The sequence below is a fragment of the Eutrigla gurnardus genome, assembly GCF_963514095.1.
Source record: "Eutrigla gurnardus genome assembly, chromosome: 10".
NCBI lineage: Eukaryota > Metazoa > Chordata > Actinopteri > Perciformes > Triglidae > Eutrigla > Eutrigla gurnardus.
Genome location: NC_139924.1, coordinates 1,260,804 through 1,284,239, shown reverse-complemented (window position 1 = coordinate 1,284,239; position 23,436 = coordinate 1,260,804). Strand labels below are relative to the sequence as shown.

The window sequence follows — 23,436 nt, the reverse complement described above, 5'->3', positions numbered from 1 at the left end:
GGGTCGTGGGGGGGCTGGAGCCGATCCCAGCTGATATTACCTGGACAGGTAACCAGTCTACCACAGGGCTGACATGTAAAGACAGACAGGTAACCAGTCAATCACAGGGCTGACATGTAGAGACAGACAGGTCCATCCTGCATGTCTTCAGACTGTGCGAGGAAGCCGGAGAACCCACAGAGAACCCACACTAACACGGGGAGAACGCCACACATGAGGAACTCGAACCTGAACACTGTGAGGCGACAGTGCTAACCAATACACCACCGTGCAGCCCGTAATCGCAGTAGTTTAGTATTAAAATCAACAATATCAGCAGCAGTAGAAGTTGGAGTAGTTGTTGTAGTAGGACTAGCAGCAGAACTAGTAGTAGGTGTAAGCAGCAGCAGTAGTACCAGCAGCAGTATTAGTAGTAGTAGCAGAAGTAGGCCTAGTAGTAGTAGTAAAAGTAGCAGCAACAACAATAGTAGTAGTATTAGCAGCAGCAGTTATAGTATAGTAGTAGTAATATAGTAGTTGTAGTAGCAGTCACAGCATGAGAAAAAGCTTTTGCAGATGTAGTGGAAGAAGCAGCAGCAGCAGTCAAGTAGTCGTGTAGCAGCAGTATTACCAGTAATGACCGTAGTAGCAGTAGAAGCAGCAGTACTTGCAATAGCAGGAACAGTAACAGTAGCAGTGGTGGACAGTAACGGAGTAAATTTACTTAAGTACTGTACTTAAGTACATATCCAGAGGACTTGTACTTTACTTGAGTATTAGATTTATTTGGTACTTATTACTCTTACTTGAATACATTTCCAAGACAAATACTTTTACTTTTACTCAAGTTAATTTCTAGAAAGGCTGAAAAGTACTCGTTACTTTCAGGTCTGCTCTTTTATTTTTCTTTCTTTTTTTAAAAAATACTATTGGACATAAGCTGTTTGTCAAAGACGGAAAGCTATCACAGTGCATGCTCTCCACTGGGATCTACGTAAAAGCGGAAATACGTAATCCCTCCCCATAAGGATACCGCCAAAGTAGCCACGCTCTCGACTGTGTTTGTCAACACAAAACCGCAACAATGGCTGAGTCTCAGACTGAGTGTGAGAATGATCCGGAGGAACTTTCAGAAAATCCTTGGCCTTATCTGGACTCCATGTTTGAGTTTTACAGAGTAAAAAACATGGACACAGACAAACAGTCATATATTTTTGTGTATATGTGTATTGTTTTTGCCGAAGGAAAACTACATCTCTGCTTTCAACAACTCGTCCGACTTAAAGAAACATGTTGACGTAAGTTAACCAGACTTTCACCATGTTTTTCAACATGATAACATCTCGGTCAATGTTATCATGTTGTGAGAATGTGAGTGTGTGTTGATCACAAAAATGACATTTTGTAGGAAGTGGCACTGTGTGTGTGCGTGTGTGTGTGTGTGTGTGTTGTGGTTTGAAACGATGGCCGAATGAAACGCTCTCATAACGTAACGTTATTTGTTATTAACACTCACCAAACTTTTGTCGACCCCCTTGCTTTGCTTTAGTTAATCCATTTGCCATATTACTGGGAAATGCTGTTCTAGTATAATTCAATTCAATTCAATTCAATTATATTTATAGTGTCAAATCACAACAGAAGTCATCTCAGGACACTTAACACATTGAGCAGGACTAGAATACGCTCAAAATTTCAAGAGTCAACACAATTTCAAATTCCCAACATCACCCAGGGGCAAGCGTTACAGCAACAGTGGGGGAACGCTGCTGGGGGAACGTTGCTTTTGGGCTGAATAAGCTGGATGTATACTTTGTCGTACAACATCCTTGCATGCCTGATTAACAGGCAGGCTCATAGCAGAAGTCAGAAGTTATGCGTTTGTGAGCTTGTAGCTTTGCAGCATCGAACATAGCTACGACAGTGCAGTTTCCTTGGCAATATTACACCGTAAGATACATTATGTTAATCTAGTCATACTAGTTTAAGGTATATGTATTGTATTATATTTTACTTATCTTGTGTGACTGTATAGCGCATAGCAGTGGTTGGTATTTACTGGTGGTGCAGGAAGACATAAACCCCCAAATACTTTTTTACACAAATATTTATTAACTATGTTAAGCCTAGAACCATTCATTTTATTTGAAATTTACTCTTACTTTTACTTAAAGTAAATTTAAAAGCATGTACTTTTGGATACTCAAGTACCTTTAGAAGCAAGTACTTTTTTTACTCTTACTCGAGTACCATGTCGACTGAGCTACTTTTACTTGTAACGGAGTAGACCAGTAGTATTTGTACTCTTACTCAAGTACTGGGGTCGAGTACTCTGTCCATCTCTGAACAGTAGTAGTAGTAGCAGGAGTAGAAGCAGCAGCAATAGTTTGTATACATAGTAGAAGTAGTAGCAGAAGCAGCATCTGCAGTAATATAACTTGTAGTAGTAATAGTTACAATAGCAGAAGCAGTAAAAGTAGTCACAGTAGTAGTACTAGTAGTAGCAGTAGGAGTACTAGTATGACTGGTAGTAGCAGCAGCATCTCAACATGCCTCACCTGCTTCAAACCCTTTTCTATTATTTGTGGATTATTCCTTAAGGAACTGTGCCTATTGGATTTATTAAATTAGAAGGGTCGGCACACTCATGTCACCCACACTCTTTGTTCTCTAAGTGCCATCCAGGTTGGATGTGATTTGATTTAATGTCTTGCTCCAATATGCTTAACTTTGGAAGCAACCTGGTGTCTTTTTACATCAGATCCACCTGCTTCCTAAATTTCCGTGTTACTAATATTTCCCTGATAATCTTAGATAAGGTGAATTGTTACAGTTAGCAGTATGTGGAGATGGGTGTGGTGCAGCATCTGGCTGCAGGAGAGAGAGGTGTGTGGAGACAGCTCAGGAGCAGTGTCAGCTGATTGACACAGGTGATCCTCATCACCTGTGATTACCAGAGGCCTGTACTAGGAAGCAGGATTTGGGCTTAATGAGGTAATTTCAGGATTAACCCTGGGTTTTTCGTTCCCAGAACGTTATCAGAACGTTAGGTCCAAGCTGCAGTAATGTTCCCTGACTGTTATATTTCGGTGAGGTTTGGGTTCCCCTTTGGTTCCCCCCTGGTTGGATATGGAAAGTTTGTTGACGTTCTCCTAACGTAACGTTTGTAACATGTTATGGTTCTCTGAACATTCAACAATGTTCCCCCAACATTTGTAGAAGGTTAGTTCATGGTTCTCTTTTGGTTGCATTGTAATCCCCCCCCCCACACACACACACCTTTGTAGGTTTATGGTTCTCCCTAACTATCTCGGTTTAATAAGCCTTTGGGCGAAGGCAGGGTACACCCTGGACAGACAACCATTCACTCTCATATTCACACCTACGGGCAATTTAGAGTCATCAATTAACCTATCCCATACTAATAATAACAATACAAAATAAAATAAATAAATAAAATATAACAATAAATATAACATACAAAGGTGCAGAAACATGGCGCCATATGTCGGGAGATTCATCCGCAACTTTGAAAGAAAAGAAAAGTCCAAGAAAAATAGTCCACTGTGAATAGCTGTAGTAGAGCTCAAGTGATTGGTGTACCCAACAGGGAAGTCTGTGTGAATAAGCAATATAGACAAACCACATGCTGGCAGTGAAGGAAAAAGCACAGCAATAACATGAACACAGCAAAAAGGTGTCAACGAATTAATTAATTACAATTTTGTGATCCTCTCCGCTTGAGCCAGGATCCTGTCCAACTCCTCAAGTTCACAGACTGTTCTGCATGGTGCCAGCAACACAGCTTCCTCTGGAACAGAGTGCAGTGACTGCTCTCTTGCTAGTATTGATGCCTCCAAAGACTCTAGCTTCCTCACCATCCAGGTCCTGGTGGCCTCATTGTCTATGGGGACATTTGAGAGTTCATTTTAGTTGTTATACTGAATAAACTTTGTAATTATACTAATTGCCATGGCAACTGAGATCAATTCCTCTTGCCTGGTGTTGGGACCTAACCGTTAGGACTACACAATGCGGCCTACAGAAGCCCACACATGCGGCCAGGACAAAGGGACAAAGGGGATTAAAAACTACACCGCCATTTTAGTTTCACATCTCACCCAGGTGAGAGATGCGACGCCACCCAACCATCCTATTGGCTGACATCTTCAGGGAACCCCGGGGGGGTCCCCTGGAGCGGCCTGAGCTTTATAAACCGAAGCCGCCCGGAGAACGCTCTCTTATTCACTCTTACTCCGACTCCTACTGGCCTCTTCCTACAACCGGCGCAACACCACGTTGCAACGGGAGGCGACCCCCTCCCGCAGCGCACCGCTGCAACAAGAGGAACCAAGCCGGTTCCTGCCGTCCAGCTACCAGACGCTGTCTGAAGTAAGCTGACTAAATCGCCAAGCCGCGATTATATCGCCGTCCGTGGAAGAAAGAAACACGGACTGTTTTCTTTATTTGAGTTTGATCAACGAGAGGAAACCCGCTCCGCTCTCGTCTGGACGAAGCCGACTCATCACGTCCCCCGCTGACGCCGGGGACTCACGAACCACCGCCGTTACGGAACGCCGTCATCGTCTTACGCAACGATACCAGTAAGAGGCTATCAGTCTGGGCAGAGACACAAGTGATAGTGTAGGATATGCTTGTAATTCTTGTTAATGTGTTTTAAGTTCTGATCGCGGACCGCCGAGTCCGTTGGTTCATGTGCTGCTGTATTTGAATACTGATGTGTACCCAGCTGGGTTGATTTCTGTAACAGTGTTTGCGACTAACCTCCGCCATATTCGCGAGCTCAGAAAGCCTCTACTATCAGTTAAAAGACCGGTCTCGCGGAATAAACGACAGTTCATTCACGCGAGCCCGTGTGGTAACGGCACGCTTTCTGTCCCTCCGAATATCGCTCGCGCATCCTCTCTCTCTTTGTTTGTGCCCTGCTAACACACACACACCGCACACACGTGTCCTAAGCCAGCTGTTCCCGGCGGGCGCTAGGGACATAGCTACATCTGGTGGCTACATACAGCTATCTCTCTCTCTCTCTCGCTACTCCGTCAGACCTCAGTGGCTCCGCCCCTGACCGCTGCGAGGAATAGCTCCACCTCTCTCTCTCTCTCGCTACCCCATCGAACCTCAGTGGCTCCGCCCCTGAACGCTGCGAGGAATAGCTCCATCTGGTGGCCGCACATCAGCTATCTCTCCCTCTCTCTCTCTCGACACGCACGCACGCACACACACACACGCACACGCACGCACACACACACATACGCACACACACACTCCACGTGTGTCTCTCCTTCTGTTTAGCTTAGTTTTGTGTGTTAGGTAGTTAGGTAATAAGGCTTTGTTAATTGCAGTGTTATTGATTGTGATCATTATTACTGATTTTAATAAATCTTATTATATTATAACTAGCGGTCTCTTGTGCTTGTTGTGTATATGTCACTGGATAACAGCAGGTTGTGAAGGCTAGTGCTTGAATTTCACGCCTTTTAATTGTTCGATTGGTTTTGTACTCCTATGCCAATGATCACGATGATTGGCATGTGAGTATAAAACCTTCATATTGAGACTGAATACAGTTTTAGGTTATCTTTTCCCTGATCCCAGGGTGGTGCCCCGTTTATTCATGATTATATCATGATAATATATTAAATATAATTATTAATACCGATAATCATATTGATATTGATAGTTAACTGTTGATAACCAAATCTGCTCCTGCTACAACCCCAACATAAATGTCGCCCCGTGTGAGGCCTTCTTAAACCAGCTTTATCCAGAGATTTATGCACAATAACATGAGAATTATAGTAATAATAACAATAATAGGAATTGTTGTTATTGATATCATTGTTTAGAAATCGATGTTCAAGGATCGATTTGTTTGCTCCCTGTTACTATTTGCCAAGCAAATACAGTCGAGGGTTGCATATGCATGTTGTGATTAGCCATTTATTGTTTGACAACAATACTAACAAACACAGGGTTAGGGATACTAAGACGCGTTATAACACTGTTATTACTCACCAGAGGTGCTAGAGACACCTCATTGACAGTCCACAGGCTGTAGAAGAGTACTAACATTTCCATTGTAAGTCACAGGTCGACGCAGCTCACCTGTGCACCCACCTCAGTATAACAACAAATACAGTTTTTCTTGCGATTAACACCGAACAAGTAAAGCCACCGTATTCTCCCTTTCACTAGAAGTAGAGCAGAGAATAGAGCCACAGAGTGTACCGACTCTGTGAACGTTGAAATTGTACCTTGCTATTTCCACCACGGGTTCTAGCTCGAGTTAAAATTTCAAAATAATTCCCTAACTGTTCCTGCCGCGCATTTCAGTTAGCGTGCCTTTGGCAAAGAATTAAGTAAGCAGCCTACAGTAAGTCTGAGTTGCTGTATAGAATCATTAGAGGGTGAAGCTGACCTCTCTAAAAGAGAACCGCCAGTCACCTTATCAGGTGATTTGCATAACCCCCCTCCTTTCTCTCCAGACACAATGGAGAACTTTTGTGAACAGTTCATCTCATCTGTGGCACAGAGCCTTCAGACAGGCTACTCTGAGTTTTTGCAGAAACTAAATCTCAGTGAGTGCCAAGAGGAGATCAACGTGTTACTGAACAGCAGATCTGATGAAGTAACATCATCCAAGGGTCCATTGTTAAAATGCTTGCTATTGACTTTCTACAAACAAACCTGTCTCTTGGTTCAGAGTAAATCTGCCCTAGAGAAAAAAGTGGTAGCACTAGAGGAGCAAAGTGCTTGTCACCTCCACGACGCTCAAGCAGCAGACATGAGAGCCATGCGTTATTTAGATGTCCTGCACACCACAGAGTCCCAGTTTTTGTCCTACAAGAACAGGTGGTCGAAGTCTAAACCAGAATGTCCTCCCTCAGCCGACTCGGCCAGTCAGTGTGATTCAGGCTTCTCCGACTTCCCCTCTTTTCGTAGTGAAAATACGACTCCCCCGCCATGCAGAAGATGGGAACAGTTACCAGCGGACACAAAGTCCTTAAGACAAACTCCACTGAGAGACAGCGGTAACGGCTACGCAGCTTCCCATTGCTCCGACACAGACAGTGAAGAAACCAGCAGTGGAACTTACACAAGTTCTCCTCCAAAATCTTCCTATCTTTGGAACAAACCTGTAATTTGCGACGCGCCTCCTCAACCTAGCTTAGTCTCGCCTTCACCAGAAAGGATGCCACAGCGCTTCCGCTTTCAAGAGCTAGAGAGCATGGCTAAAGATATTCAACATTTTGATCCCTACAACTCGAACCATAATATTGACGAATATTTGAGAGAGTTAGACAGACTCCTGATTGACCTCCCCCATGCCTCCTCGCGGGAGAAGCTCAGACTAGTCGGGAAGACCACAACCAGACATGTCCGCAGTTTCATAGGAACACTTGCACCCAGAACCCAGGACCGATACCCCAGACTTTGTGCAGCACTCCGGAAGGAGTATAGCCGGGACTGGGATCCCGCCGCCGCTACGATCAGTGCCCTCGCCGTCGTACATGAGGAGCAGGAATCACCCACGGAGTACTATTGGCGCTTCAGGGCCGCCTATGCTCTGGGCCGTAACTCCCCAGGAGTGGAGGAAGAGCCTGCCTTCAAGGCCCTCTTCCTGCATAACCTACACGAAAGTGTGCGCTACGATGCCACCATACACTTCAGGACACATCGACTCTCCATGCAAGAGATTCGTAATTATGCACAGATGGCTTGGGAAACCCACTCAGCGCGCAAACTTAAAAGCCAGCCCGCTAACTTCGACACATCTGCGTCCGAAACGTCTGCCGCCTTAAAGCATAGCCCTCATAACAGCGCGAAAGGGGGTGAGCGGCCAGCACGCCCCAGGAATCAGACAAAACCAAGGAACGAGAGTAACTCCCAAACATCCGCCGCCTTAAAGCAGAGCCCTCGTAACCGCGCGAAAGGGGGTGAGCGGCCAGCACGCCCCTGGAATCAGACAAACTCCCAAACTGACGAAGATAGGGATCCATGCGACCCGATCGAGAAGCTGATAAAAACGATAGCGCTATGGCGTGACTCGACCCAACCATCACTAAACTCCCCCCAGAAGCCTGGTAAGAGACGGCGTGGGGATACTGAGCATCACCGACATGCCCACCACCTGCGTCGAGATGGGCATTCACACAGAAGTAGTAGGAAGCCCTACTCCGAAATTCTGTCCCAGTCACGTGAACCAGCAGTGTACAAACATGACAACTCAGATAATGACAGCGCCTCTGACATTTCCTCTGTTTCTTTTTCCTCCTTCGTTCCGTTTTCATAGTTGGGGTGTGTCCTGTTTGAAACTACCTGAGTGTAATGACAATGTTGATGTTTGTGAAAATTGTGTCTTAGCAGATGTTTGATATAGGTTAGATGGTTAGAAATCTCTGCCCAGACCGTAGAAATCTCTGCCCAGACCTTGCCTCAATCTCTGCCCAGACAATGCCTCCATCAAAGTCATGGACTTTAACCTGAATGAACTGTTTAACCTTTTTTCCATGGAATATACAGACTGTTTGGACTCCCACATGTTTCAAGGAATACATGGACGGTTCGGCCCTTATGTTGCTCCGAAGGTTGCGTCCCACACCTCAACCTTCAGACCAAAAGGGGGACTGTTGGGACCTAACCGTTAGGACTACACAATGCGGCCTACAGAAGCCCACACATGCGGCCAGGACAAAGGGACAAAGGGGATTAAAAACTACACCGCCATTTTAGTTTCACATCTCACCCAGGTGAGAGATGCGACGCCACCCAACCATCCTATTGGCTGACATCTTCAGGGAACCCCGGGGGGGTCCCCTGGAGCGGCCTGAGCTTTATAAACCGAAGCCGCCCGGAGAACGCTCTCTTATTCACTCTTACTCCGACTCCTACTGGCCTCTTCCTACAACCGGCGCAACACCACGTTGCAACGGGAGGCGACCCCCTCCCGCAGCGCACCGCTGCAACAAGAGGAACCAAGCCGGTTCCTGCCGTCCAGCTACCAGACGCTGTCTGAAGTAAGCTGACTAAATCGCCAAGCCGCGATTATATCGCCGTCCGTGGAAGAAAGAAACACGGACTGTTTTCTTTATTTGAGTTTGATCAACGAGAGGAAACCCGCTCCGCTCTCGTCTGGACGAAGCCGACTCATCACGTCCCCCGCTGACGCCGGGGACTCACGAACCACCGCCGTTACGGAACGCCGTCATCGTCTTACGCAACGATACCAGTAAGAGGCTATCAGTCTGGGCAGAGACACAAGTGATAGTGTAGGATATGCTTGTAATTCTTGTTAATGTGTTTTAAGTTCTGATCGCGGACCGCCGAGTCCGTTGGTTCATGTGCTGCTGTATTTGAATACTGATGTGTACCCAGCTGGGTTGATTTCTGTAACAGTGTTTGCGACTAACCTCCGCCATATTCGCGAGCTCAGAAAGCCTCTACTATCAGTTAAAAGACCGGTCTCGCGGAATAAACGACAGTTCATTCACGCGAGCCCGTGTGGTAACGGCACGCTTTCTGTCCCTCCGAATATCGCTCGCGCATCCTCTCTCTCTTTGTTTGTGCCCTGCTAACACACACACACCGCACACACGTGTCCTAAGCCAGCTGTTCCCGGCGGGCGCTAGGGACATAGCTACATCTGGTGGCTACATACAGCTATCTCTCTCTCTCTCTCGCTACTCCGTCAGACCTCAGTGGCTCCGCCCCTGACCGCTGCGAGGAATAGCTCCACCTCTCTCTCTCTCTCGCTACCCCATCGAACCTCAGTGGCTCCGCCCCTGAACGCTGCGAGGAATAGCTCCATCTGGTGGCCGCACATCAGCTATCTCTCCCTCTCTCTCTCTCGACACGCACGCACGCACACACACACGCACACGCACGCACACACACACATACGCACACACACACTCCACGTGTGTCTCTCCTTCTGTTTAGCTTAGTTTTGTGTGTTAGGTAGTTAGGTAATAAGGCTTTGTTAATTGCAGTGTTATTGATTGTGATCATTATTACTGATTTTAATAAATCTTATTATATTATAACTAGCGGTCTCTTGTGCTTGTTGTGTATATGTCACTGGATAACAGCAGGTTGTGAAGGCTAGTGCTTGAATTTCACGCCTTTTAATTGTTCGATTGGTTTTGTACTCCTATGCCAATGATCACGATGATTGGCATGTGAGTATAAAACCTTCATATTGAGACTGAATACAGTTTTAGGTTATCTTTTCCCTGATCCCAGGGTGGTGCCCCGTTTATTCATGATTATATCATGATAATATATTAAATATAATTATTAATACCGATAATCATATTGATATTGATAGTTAACTGTTGATAACCAAATCTGCTCCTGCTACAACCCCAACACTGGCTAGAAATTCTTTTAGACTGGCTGTGATTGTATGGTGACTGGCTGGTGGACTCTGGTGACAAATCTGAAAAGAAGGTGGATATGAATGTTGATCAGTTGACGCGACCAGTATGTAAGAATGTAAATGTATCAACTAAACATTGTCAGCACTAATTATCAGACATTTCAGGTATTGGAAAGTCTGGAATCTCCCACCATGAATAGAGATGGTGCATGCCGACATGCACTCTATTCAAGGTGGGAAATTCCAGACTGATTATCATCGTTCTCAGTCAGCATAAGTGTCATCGTTCTCAGTTCAACAACAAAAAAAACAACTTTTGTCCAAAGCGACTTACAATAAGTACATTTGTCAAAAGAAAGAAACCACAAGATATCATTATCGATAAAGTAAGAGCTAAAAAATAGAAACAAGTGTTAGGTCCTCGTCTGAGTAAAGTAGTAGCTGTTCAGTAAACATACCTCTTAAATGGCCGTCCTATTTTTGAAGAAAAGGCTGAAAACGACATACCCAAAGTAAAATGGTTACTGTTTTTGAACCCCTATGACTACAGGCACAAAGCTGAGCATTCCTGAAAGATAACCCTTTGAATTTTCTTCTGCAAGTGTCAGATTTACTCTAAGTGTTACTGACACTGAGTTACTGCAGCTCAAACATAGTGGAAATTGCAATTTTTTGCCTCGCCTAAATTATTTTTCTTTTTGAATGAAACAAGTTAGCTGCGGCTCTTATATTTAGGCCTAAAAGTTGAATGAGAGTAGATAAAAAGACACCCAAAAATGAGCTTTGCAAGTGCAGTGTTGTAGGGCAATGTCAGACGGAGCTGCATCTGGAACAAGTGTTCCAGATGAGATTATGGGTATTTTTAGGTATTGTGGAAGAAAACTCTTCAGGTCCAATTCTGTGGCTGGTTCAAATGAGGTTTAATCACTGACAGTGGAGAAAAGACAATGTTGCGTTGCCACACAGTCCATTCTCTCGAATGGCCTGGCCGAGTTGGATTTATACAGAACAGAAGAAAATTACAATACATCAATTCTACACAAATTGTCGAAAACATCATGAAATAATTCTTTAGGTACGTCGTGAGTAGTTCATTGAGTAGTCACCTTAGCTGTAATAATTTTACACATTGCTCTGATACAAGAAAAAATAATAAGGGGTAATAAAAAAAACAGATTATTCCAACATAACAACAAAAACATCTATTCTATATTCGTTTCCAATCATTCAAAGGTTTTGCTAATATTGCTGGTGTGCACCTCATCAGTATTGTGTTGAATGCGTGCAATGATAATCTGTCACATAAGTACAACATTCAACACAAATCACTGCACAAGTGTCACCCTGAGATGCTAAAAAGATTGTCTAAAGCTGTAGGCAGGAGGCGTAGACGAGGTTGAAGTCCAAACAAAGTCCTTGTTGGTCATGGAGGAAAGCACGAAGTGACAATTTGAAATTCATGTCATGTCCACTTCCGGTGCCTTTAATACACAATTCTAATGGTCCTGGAACTACACTAAGAGGGATGGTAGCAGGGGCATCCATGCACACCTGACACTTGTTTATGGATATTTTGCAGGATAAAGTTCTAATTTCAGGTGAAAACTGGAGAAAGTTCATGGGTGTGAGATGTGTGTATTCCGGTGAAGTATATGGCACATGTCATATTCGGAAATGGGCAGAGTCATCAGTGGGAAGAGTTCATCATGTGTAACCGTTATGGTTAGAATTCAAGCTTTTGTCAGCTATCATTCTAGGCAGGTTGATATAAGTGTTTGTAGAAATAATTTGGTCATGTGTGAGAAATGTATCGGGTCCAGTTTCCCGTCTCTGTTGAAGGATGGAGCATTCAAGCAGGGACGAGATGTTGCTAATATGCTTCTTTTTTTTTTTTTTTTGGTGGCTCCGTGGTTTCAGTATTAAGAGGGGGATCTTCCAAAACAACCTTCTGTCCCCATTGCTTAATACTGGTACTGCAAGGGAGCCACAGAAGTGATAATCCGGTCACAAGCAGCAGCCATGTTGGTGTCCTCCATCAGCATCTGGTCAGAACAGCACCGCTCCGGGTTGTCCTCCTGCTGGGCTGTTGATCTTCACTGGTCCATGTTGGCATCCCGCTGAGCTGTTGATCTTCTGCAGCGTGACGAGTGGATCCATGTGGGGTGTCACACACTTCATGACAGTGTTGTTGGTCAGCAGTATTTGAGATGAACCGGTCCACCTGGGCTGGAGAGCGTTCCTTCGCTTGAACTGCTTCAGGGTTGAAATCACCAGGCTGGAGGTTGTGACAGTCCCCGTCAGTGGGAGGTGTCTGGGCTGCGATCACCTGTTAGTGCAGAGCTTAGACAGAAGAACACAGTTCCTTGCAGAGTTCTCGTGTGATAGAGGAGTTGAAATGGGTGCCGTTGTCGCTGTTAATGCAGCGTGGGATCCCAAACAGGCAGACAATGTCTCTGAGGAGCAGAATAGTCACTGTTGTGGTGTCTGCTTTTCTGTTTGCAAAAACTTCAGTCTATGTTGAAAACATATGATTAAAAAAACAATAACAATAACATGTGAACATATGACTTTGTACAAAGTCAATCAGCATATTTACAAAAGAGTCCTCACAGGGGGAATGCTCTTCTTAGTTTGTGTCGACAAAATTGTTTGAATTTAGGGACGTAACAGGAGCAATGTAACTCTGCTTATTGCAGCAACCATTCCCCATTTGCTCCTGTGAGTCACACCATGTGTCACTCCTGCGCGGCCGTCGCAGGAGCTCCACAATTCATAAAACAACACAACCAGGCAGAGCGCTCAGAGGTGTCGGGGGCAGCTTGTAACGTAGCCACGTTAAAGCAAAGAGCTCAGCTGCGGGGCTGAGCATGGGGGTGGGAGGGGGTGGGTGAGATTCTAGGATCTCAAATAGGGGACCAATTGCATAACCTGAGTCAAGTGTAGGGCTCTCTGATTCCCACAATGCACATAGACTAAAACGCAGAATCTGACAAGAATACCTGTAAAACGTGGAATTTCGTGGAATTTGTCAAAATCTGAAAATCAATGTTTTCTCAAACATTATAAGAGTTTGTTACCATACCTAAGCTGAAAGAAAAGGGAAAAGGGGGGGGGGGGGTTAAACGTTGTGTAATCAACGGGAACACCGCCTCATCCAGCATGTCTGAAAAGTGAAACATAAATAGCAGCGAGTGGATTGACAGGTACGCTGATTTTAGACACAGCGAAAGTCAGGGGCAGGGGACTGCTAGAAATGTCTTTATTTTGATCTATCACCTACACGATTAGACACTATTTGATGAAAAAAATGCTATAAAATTGTAAAATACTGAATTTCTATAAATGAAAACGGAAAACAGAATTTTGACAAATGAGAACGGAAAACAAAATTTTGAAAAATGAGAACGGAAAACAAAATTTAGAAACATTTAAACGGAAAACACAGAAGTCCGAAAAATGGAAAACAGAAAGCATGGAATTTAGGAAAAACAATAAAATGGAAAAAGAAATTTAGAAAAATTAAACTGGAAAAATAATTTAGAAAAATTAAACAGAAACCGGGATTTAGAAAAATTAAAACGGGAAGTACGGAATTTGGGAAAAATTAAATGGGAAAACGTGGAATTTGGGAAAATAAAAATGGAAATCAGAATTTAGAAAAATTAAAACGGAGAGCACGAAATTCTGGAAAAATAAAAGGAATCTTGAAAAATTAAAACAGATTTCATAGGGTTCTAGTCAAGTGCTCCAGTGGGAGAGCGGTATGAGCTACCATCTACAAACAAATTAACTCAGGTTTTGCAAGTGGTGTGTCTAGTGGTTCGGGACGGGGTGAGCATAATGATCAACTAAGATCAACTTTCACAACTATATGGCTTGCCATCAATTAGGGAAGGAAGGAGGAAAACAGAGTTAAGAGGTGATCAGCACTCAATAGTAAGGTTAGGTTTGGAAAGAAGGGTGAACTCATAACAAGTCTGTCTAGAGGAGGAAAAATGTTGCGTTTCAGAGCGGAAGACAACATGGGAGACAGAGTGGGGGCAAATAGTGTTTAGTGGAGATCTCAGTACCATGGAGGAAGTAGTTTCCACAGCGTGACTGAAATAAAAAAATACAGTGATCTGGGATGAACAGAACAGGAGGAGAGGATAGTGGTTGGATCTGGAATTACAGGAAAAATAGGGTTAACACATCATTTACTGCACTGAGATCTTATAACTTTTGTTTGTTTGTTTGTTTGTTTTTTTTGGTATGGGCAAAATGGGAGTGTTACAGAGGCTGGAGGTAGCTATTATTATTCCTTGTTCTAACAAGGACTCTATCACAGGTGCAATTCCAAGTTCTGTGTCGGGTTTAAGGGGATACTGGCGTTTCTTTGGGAGTGGTTTATCTGGGTTGACGTTAATTTTTAAAGAATCAGTCCCACATCATTAGGGTGGGAGGAACACAAAGCAGGAGGGATCTGGGGTGAAGATGGAAGGAGGTTGTAGATGGAGAAATAGGCTGGGGGGGCTAGGTGTGGTTCTGTCTGTGACAGAGTTGAAAAGATAACAGGTTGTGGGTCAAAAGAGACGCACAGGATGTACCCCAAAGAGCCAACCTTGTACAGTGGGTAACTGGCTACAGTATCACAAAAATGTTTTGTCATTACAACATTGGAATAACTTTACCATCTTGCCCAGCTCCAAGGTGTCGTATTTGTTAGCAGTAGCTACTGCGATATGGGGAACACCGTCATCCTTCTGAAACATAGGTTGTTGAGTGAGAAATAGTTTTACATCAAGTGCAATCCCTGCATGACCAAAATATATATCATTAACATGCAAGAGGGAGGTTGCTCCTTCATCTTGCTCAGCTTTTTTTGAATATACTCAGAATTTGGAACTGCATCGTGATGAGCTAGACAATGGAGTGAGGGAAACCAGAGCAAAGAGTCAGATATTTCAGAAATCAACCAAGAAAGGAAAGGAGAAGTGGGTTGTTTGGTTATATGGTCATAGATTGTTTGAAGTTTTAAAGAAAGTTGAGGAGAGGGCAACTGCCAAGCATAGGTCACTGATCTGGAAACCTGTTGTAGCCTAGAAAACACAGTATTAACATTAGCATCAGGTACATCAAGATATACCCCATAAGAGGTGCATTAATGGTGCAGTCAAATTGACATAATAAATCACGACCCAGTAAGTTCAGAGGGGTATCAGTATTTGAAAGGCATGTTCTCTAGATAGGGGGCCTAATTCCACTGTCATTGGAGCACTTACTGGGTTTTGTTTAGTGATGCTGGAGACGCCTACTGTGTTTACAACCTCAGAGGACAATTCAACGTTTCAAGTTACAATTCAAGTCTTTAGGATTGATGGCAAGTCATATAATTCAGTTAATTTATCCCTCTTTTTTTTTTTTTTTTTTAGAAGAGAAAAAATAAAATAAAAAGGTACAAGCGAAAATAATAATGAAACTAATAAAAAATAAGATGAAATAAAAATTAAAACCAACATAATAATTAACGAGAAATTAAAAAATGAAAATAATACATTTAAAAAAATAAAAAAATAATAATATTAACAAAAGGTAAAAATTAATTCATATAGACAAAAAAAATACAGCAAACTAGTTAAGATAAACAACAACACTTAAAGGACAAGGTACTAACAGTATGTGAAACCTGAAGTAATAAAATAGAAAAATAATGTATTTACAAAAAGACTAAAATAGCAACAGGTAGGTACGTTGCTGAAAATGCATTAAAACAGACAGACAACCAACTAGTTACAGAAGCAATACTGCTAAACAGTGTTGTGCCTGAACCTGTTCATTGAATGATAGTTCTTGAACTCGTTCATATTTTGGGAAGAACGTGAACTGAACGTACTGTATTTCTGCCTGATGAACGCTACTGTGAATGCATTCATCCTGGTGACTGTGAACGCTCTCTCAGCTTTACTCCGTTCAATAGGGTGCCAGATTTGTATAGAGCATTCCAGGCAAAAACCAGGCAAAAATAAAAAATAATAATAATCAAGATAAAAATGAAATTCAGTGAAAATAAAATACAATTGAAACAAAATATTATAAAATGATTAACGAGAAAATAATAATAGTACTAAATATTGAGAACAGTATTTTGACAAAAAAATAAAAGGGGGCAAATTAATGAATACAGAAAACAACCGGCTCAAGAGAAATGATAATACTAGAGGAACAATATTTGTAAAAATAAAACGGGGCAAATTAATGAATACAGAAAACAACCGGCGCAAGAGAAATGATAATACTAGAAAGATAAGGTACGGTATTAGTTATGAGAAACAAGAAATCATAAAATTGAAAAAAATGAAATATTTACAAAAAATACTAAAATAATAGAATGTAGGTAGGGTGAAGAGAATTTAAAAAAACAAAAAACAAATCAACAGGCTAAAGAGAAGCCAGAATACTAAAAGAACCTATAATTAAACTATAGTAAAGAAACAAAAGAGTTAATAACAAAGGGCAGAGTGGGGGAAACTAATTAAATCAGAGAGATAAACCAACTAGTTAGAGAAGGGGTAAAGGGCAAGTTACTAACAGTCTTGAGTAACAAAAAATTAAAAAAAATGAATATAACGTATTTAAAAAGAAAACTAAAGTAGGTTGGGGAAAATTAATTAAAACAGACTTACAACCCAACTAGCTAAAGAAGTGATTCTACACAGTGAAGAAAAATGTGTATTTACATGAAAATAAAGTCCTCTTAGCCACGTGGTTTATCGCAAAACAGTAGTCGTGAATCACAGTGATCAAAAGGCTTTTTAACCAACGGATAAGGAACTAGAGCTGGAATGTTGTGTTCAATTGTAACCTCCTGAACAACTACTCAATTCCAGCAATAATTTCTCACAGCAAGAAAACAACATTTTTATGGCCACAGCGGGCCTTAAATCACAGCAAAACACAAATACACAACATTGACAAACAAGACGTTACAATGAGCTCATACAACTGTCAAACCGGTTATACACACCTCATTCATTCCATATAACAATCTTTTACAAAGAGAAACACTGAAATCCATAAGATCAAAGAGAGTTTCACCATGCAATCGTCATACTACAATAGGAATTATGATACTCTGTACGGTAGACTGGTTACTCCAATACACTAATATCCACCTCATATAAGAAACTGTTACATAGAGAAACACTCAGACTCACAAGGTCACGGAGAATTCCACTATGCAAAGTGTTCTCATACTACATTAGGAATTATGATACTCTGTACGGTAGACTGGTTACTCCATACACTAATATCCACCTCATATAAGAATCCGTTACACAGAGAAACTCTCAGACTCACAAGGTCACGGAGAATTCCATCATGCAAAGTGTTCTCATACTACAATAGGAATTATGATACTCTGTATGGCAGACTGGTTACTCCATACACTAATATCCACCTCATATAAGAAACCGTTACACAGAGAAACTCTCAGACTCATAAGGTCACGGAGAATTCCACTATGCAAAGTGTTCTCATACTACGATAGGAATTATGATACTCTAGTGTCAGACTGATTCACTCCACTAATAATATCCACCTCATATAAGAATCCGTTACATGGAGAAACACTCAGACCCATAAGGTCATGGAGAATTCCACCATGCAAAGTGTTCATATACTACCAATAGGAATCACGATAATCTGTATGGTAGCCTGGTTACTCCAATACAATATTATCCACCTCATATAATAAACCGTTACACCGAGAAAAACTCAAACCCATAAGGTGACGGAGAATTCCACCATGCAATCTGTTATAATACTACATAAGGCCTTTTTTTGCTTAAAACTCACCAGAACAGCCTGCAGTCAACTGCTGCTATTTGAAAATTTAAATCGCGTTACCTGGGTCTATGGAAGATCCGGACCTGAGACAGGGCATTGTGAATATCAGCAAAAGTTAGGAATTTTACAAGAGGCTTCCTTTACCCTTTGAATTTGGCGCCGATTGCTAATATTCAAAATCACTCCCTCCAGTCCAGACGTCCTCTAGCCCAGGGTTAGCGAGTTGCCGACAACGCCATATTGTGGAAGAAAACTCTTCAGGTCCAATTCTGTGGGTGGTTCAAATGAGGTTTAATCACTGACAGTGGAGAAAAGACAATGTCGCGTTGCCACACAGTCCATTCTCTCGAATGGCCTGGCCGAGTTGGATTTATACAGAACAGTCGAGAGAACAAAAGGGAAGGTGTCATGAGTGGATTTGCATTGAATCAACACATGTCTCTCTGCAGAGGAAGAGACATCTGTTGATATCTACAAGGTGTGACCGTTCTCGGGAGAGCTAGACGATGTCACTACAGGGGTCACTCATCGGGCCTTGATCAATGTATTTGAGACAGAGACCATTCAGGAAGAGGGAAAGATCAAAGAGTCTTTTCATCAAGACGGCAAGGGTTAACACAATGGAAAACAGCTCAGCAGGACATTTGATGTTTAGAGAGAAAGGAACATTATACCAAAACCAAATAAGAATTGTAAGGTAACACAATTTCATCTACAGTATATCATTTTTTTTGTTTTTTTTTATTAGGGCCACGGTGCAATCGCACCGAGCACTGGCCCCGAGCACTCTTGTTATTCATAGGATTTTTTCCTACTTATTGGTGGAAATGCTTTCAAGCATTTCCAACCTATGTTATCCTAATCTTTATTATTCTTCTTCCGTACGTTTTTCAGTCGCCTCTAACTTCTGCATACTTTCAGCTACAAAAACCATTCAACTATCAAAATGTTCAGCCTTTTCAGCTCTTTTGTGCTGATTTTCAACCTTTTTTCTACCTTTCATACTTTTTAATATATTCAGCCTTTTCCATATTTTTTTTTCAATGCATTCCTATGGAGATCAGCCTAAAAACCTCTTTAACATCATCCTCTTTGAACTCCGACTACTTTCACATACTTCCACCTACAGACTCCATTTAAACTTTAAACAATCTACAAGACTTTGAACTATAAAACTCTTCTTCAGTTTTTTGATATCTTTTACAGTTTTTCTATAATCACAGTTTATGTTTTATGGTTTTTTCAGACCTCATCAGAGTTTATAACGGGTGTGTATTGCGCCTGCTAGAGTGCTAACATCATCGTTAGAGTGTGAGGGATCCTCGACATACTTCAGATTTTTTTCCTTTCCAAACTCCTCCCGGCCACAATTTTCACTCTACACACGTGATCTTTTCCAATTTTGTAGAGAAACTTGTCCTGTCTCTCTCAATGTGATCAAAAACTCTGTGAGATTTACAGAATTTGAACTAGCAACCTCTAAGTGCGGCCAAGTCTCTTTTTCTTCTCATTTGATCTAAGGTAAATCGAGAAGCAGATTTTCAAAGAAATGCTGAAAATCACACATTTTTAACTCGCCCTAGCGTCCACATTTCTGACACTAGGAAAAAATAAAAGTGATCAGTGTCTTCAGCAGAGTCTTGTGGCGCTAACGGTGCGAAAATTTTGGCAATACGACTTTCGGTGTGAGCGTGAGAAGCTTTTGTTCGGACCCTCCGAAATGGAGGAATAGAGACAGGCTCTAGACAGTTACACAGGCGCGTAGATGGCTTTGATCTCTGTGGCTTTGATCTTTAGAAGTGACAGCAGGTGTGCTCTGATTGGTGGACAAGAATGTACTAAAAACTACATTTAGTAGTGGGATATGTGGTTTTTTTAGTCAAACGTCTTCTGCTCGTCCATACTTTCACCTAGAAACTCCATTTAAACTTCAAAATGGAGACACGAGTGGTGTGCTCTGATTGGTGGACAGGAATGTACTAAGAACTACATTTAGTAGTGGGAAATGTAGTTTTTTTGTCAAACATCTTCTGCTCAGGTATACTTTCACCTAGAAACTCCATTTAAACTTTAAAACGTATACACAAGTCTGTCTATCTCTCTCTGTCTCACTCTCTGTCTGTCTGACTACTACTACTACTACTTCTACTACTAGCCTACTACTGATACTACGTCCACTGCTCGTACTTGTACTAGTACTACTACTACTGCTACTACTAGCCTACTACTGATACTATGTCCACTACTTGTAATAGTACTACTACTGATACTACCTCCACTACTTGTAGTAGTACTAGTACTACTACTACTACTACTACTTCTTCTACTAGCCTACTACTGATACTACTTCTAATACTTCTACTACTAGCCTACTACTGATACTTCCTCCACTACTTGTAGTAGTACTACTACTACTACTACTTCTTCTACTACTGATACTACGTCCACTACTTGAACTTGTACTAGTACTACTACTGATACTATGTCCACTACTTGTAATAGTACTACTACTACTACTACTAGCCTACTACTGATACTACCTCCACTACTTGTAGTAGTACTAGTACTACTACTACGTCTACTACTGATACTACGTCCACTACTTGAACTTTTACTCGTACTACTACTCCTTTTGCTACTAGCCTACTACTGATACTATGTCCACTACTTGTAATAGTACTACTACTAATACTACTACTACTAGCCTACTACTGATACTACCTCCACTACTTGTAGTAGTACTAGTACTACAACTACTACTACTACTTCTACTACTAGCCTACTACTGATACTACGTCCACTACTTGTACTTGTACTAGTACTACAAATGCTTCTACTACTAGCCTACTAGTGATACTACGTCCACTGCTCGTACTTGTACTAGTACTACTACTACTGCTACTACTAGCCTACTACTTATACTATGTCCACTACTTGTAATAGTACTACTACTAATACTACTAGTACTAGCCTACTACTGATACTACCTCCACTACTTGTAGTAGTACTAGTACTACTACTACTACTACTACTACTTCTTCTACTAGCCTACTACTGATACTACTTCTAATACTTCTACTACTAGCCTACTACTGATACTTCCTCCACTACTTGTAGTAGTACTACTACTACTAATACTTCTTCTACTACTGATACTACCTCCACTACTTGTAGTAGTACTAGTACTACTACTACGTCTACTACTGATACTACGTCCACTACTTGAACTTTTACTCGTACTACTACTCCTTTTGCTACTAGCCTACTACTGATACCATGTCCACTACTTGTACTTGTACTAGTACTAGTACTACTTCTAGTTTACTACTGATACTACCTCCACTACTTGTAGTAGTACTAGGACTACTACTACTAGTACTTCTACTTCTACTAATACTACTAATACTTGTACTAATATTACTAGTACTAGTAGTACTTCTACTTCTACTACTACTAATAATACTAATACTTGTACTAATATTACTAGTACTACTGCTAATACTACTGCTACTACTAATACTACTTTTACTAATAATACTAGTATTACTGCTACTACTACTACTACTGATACTACTCCTACTACGTCTATTAGTACCCTACTAATACTAAAAACAAAAAGAACATTCAAATATTAAAATGTTCAGCTCTTTATGGACATTTCAACATGTCTTCAACATTTTTTTGCCTTTCATATTCTTTTCAAATATTCAGGTTTTTCATATTTGTTCAGCTATTTAGCTTATTTCATACATTTGCAGATATTAAGCTTTCTTAATATTATTTTCAAATATTTAGCTTTTTTCATAATTTTGCACATGTTCAGCTTTTTCAAAATTCTCTTCAACTATTCAGCTTTTTGAAAATTCTCTTCAACTATTCAGCTTTTTCAAAATTCTCTTCAACTATTCAGCTTTTTGAATATTCTCTTCAACTATTCAGCTTTTTCAAACTTTTGCACATATTCAGCTTTTTTGAATATTCTCTTGAAATATTCAGCTTTTTTAATATTTTCTTCAAATACTCTGCTTTTTTAATATTTTCTTCAAATATTCAGCTTTTTTTTCAGTGTTGCTTCAGCATTAAAGCATTTCCACGTATTTCCGCAGGAAATGCATTTTCTAGTTATTATTCTTCTTCCGTACCTTTTTCAGTCGTCTCTATCTTCTGCATACTTCAGCTACAAAAACCATTCAAGTATCAAAATGTTCAGCTTTTTCAGCTCTTTTGTGCTGATTTTCAACCTTTTTTCTACCTTTCATACTTTTTCATATATTCAGCCTTTTCCATATTTTTTTTCAATGCATTCCTATGGAGATCAGCCTAAAAACCTCTTTAACATCCTCCTCTTTGAACCCCGACTACTTTCACATACTTCCACCTACAGACTCCATTTAAACTTTAAACAACCTACAAGACTTTGAACAATAACACTATTACTCAGTGTTTTGATATCTTTTACAGTTTTTCTATAATCACAGTTTATGTTTTATGGTTTTTTCAGACCTCATCAGAGTTTATAATGGGTGTGTATTGCGTGTGCTAGAGTGGGTGACATCATCGCTTAGAGTGTGAGAGCAGCCAAACACACTTCAGCTTTTTTTTCTTTCCAAACTCCTCCCGGCCACAATTTTCACGTTACAGATGTGATATTTTCCAATTTTGTAGACAAACTTGTCCTGTCTCTCACAATGTGCTCAAAAACTCTGTGAGATTTACAGAATTTGAACTAGCAACCTCTAAGCGCGGCCACGTCGGTTTTTTCTCCAATGGGCTGCCATACAAATTGAGAAACAGATTTTCACAGAAACCTGAAAGCAGGGCCATTTCTAACTCGCCCTAGCGTCCACATTTCTGACACTAGGAAAAAATTAAAGTGATCAGTGTCTTCAGCAGAGTCTTGTGGTGCTAACGGTGCGAAAATTTTGGTGATAGGAGTCTCATTGTGAGCGTGAGAAGCTTTTGTTCAGAGCCTCCGCAAAGCCGAAATGGAGGAATAGAGACGGGCAGTTACACACACGCGTAGAGGGCTTTGATCTCTGTGGCTTTGATCTTTAGAAGTGACAGCAGGTGTGCTCTGATTGGCTGACAGGAGCAGCAGACAGGAGCAGTCGGTGGGTTTTGTAGTTTTTTTTGTCAAACATCTTCTGCTCAGATATACTTTCACCTAGAAACTCCATTTAAACTTTAAAATGTATACACAAGTCTGTCTATCTCTCTGTCTCACTCTCTGT

General features: G+C 41.4%; 1 long non-coding RNA gene across 1 annotated transcript in view; it reads left to right on the top strand.

The window, feature by feature from the left end:
• LOC311020139 overlaps positions 1-23,436 on the top strand; it is a 452,545-nt gene that overhangs the window by 89,831 nt on the left and 339,278 nt on the right. The gene's annotated exons all lie outside the window — the stretch shown is intronic.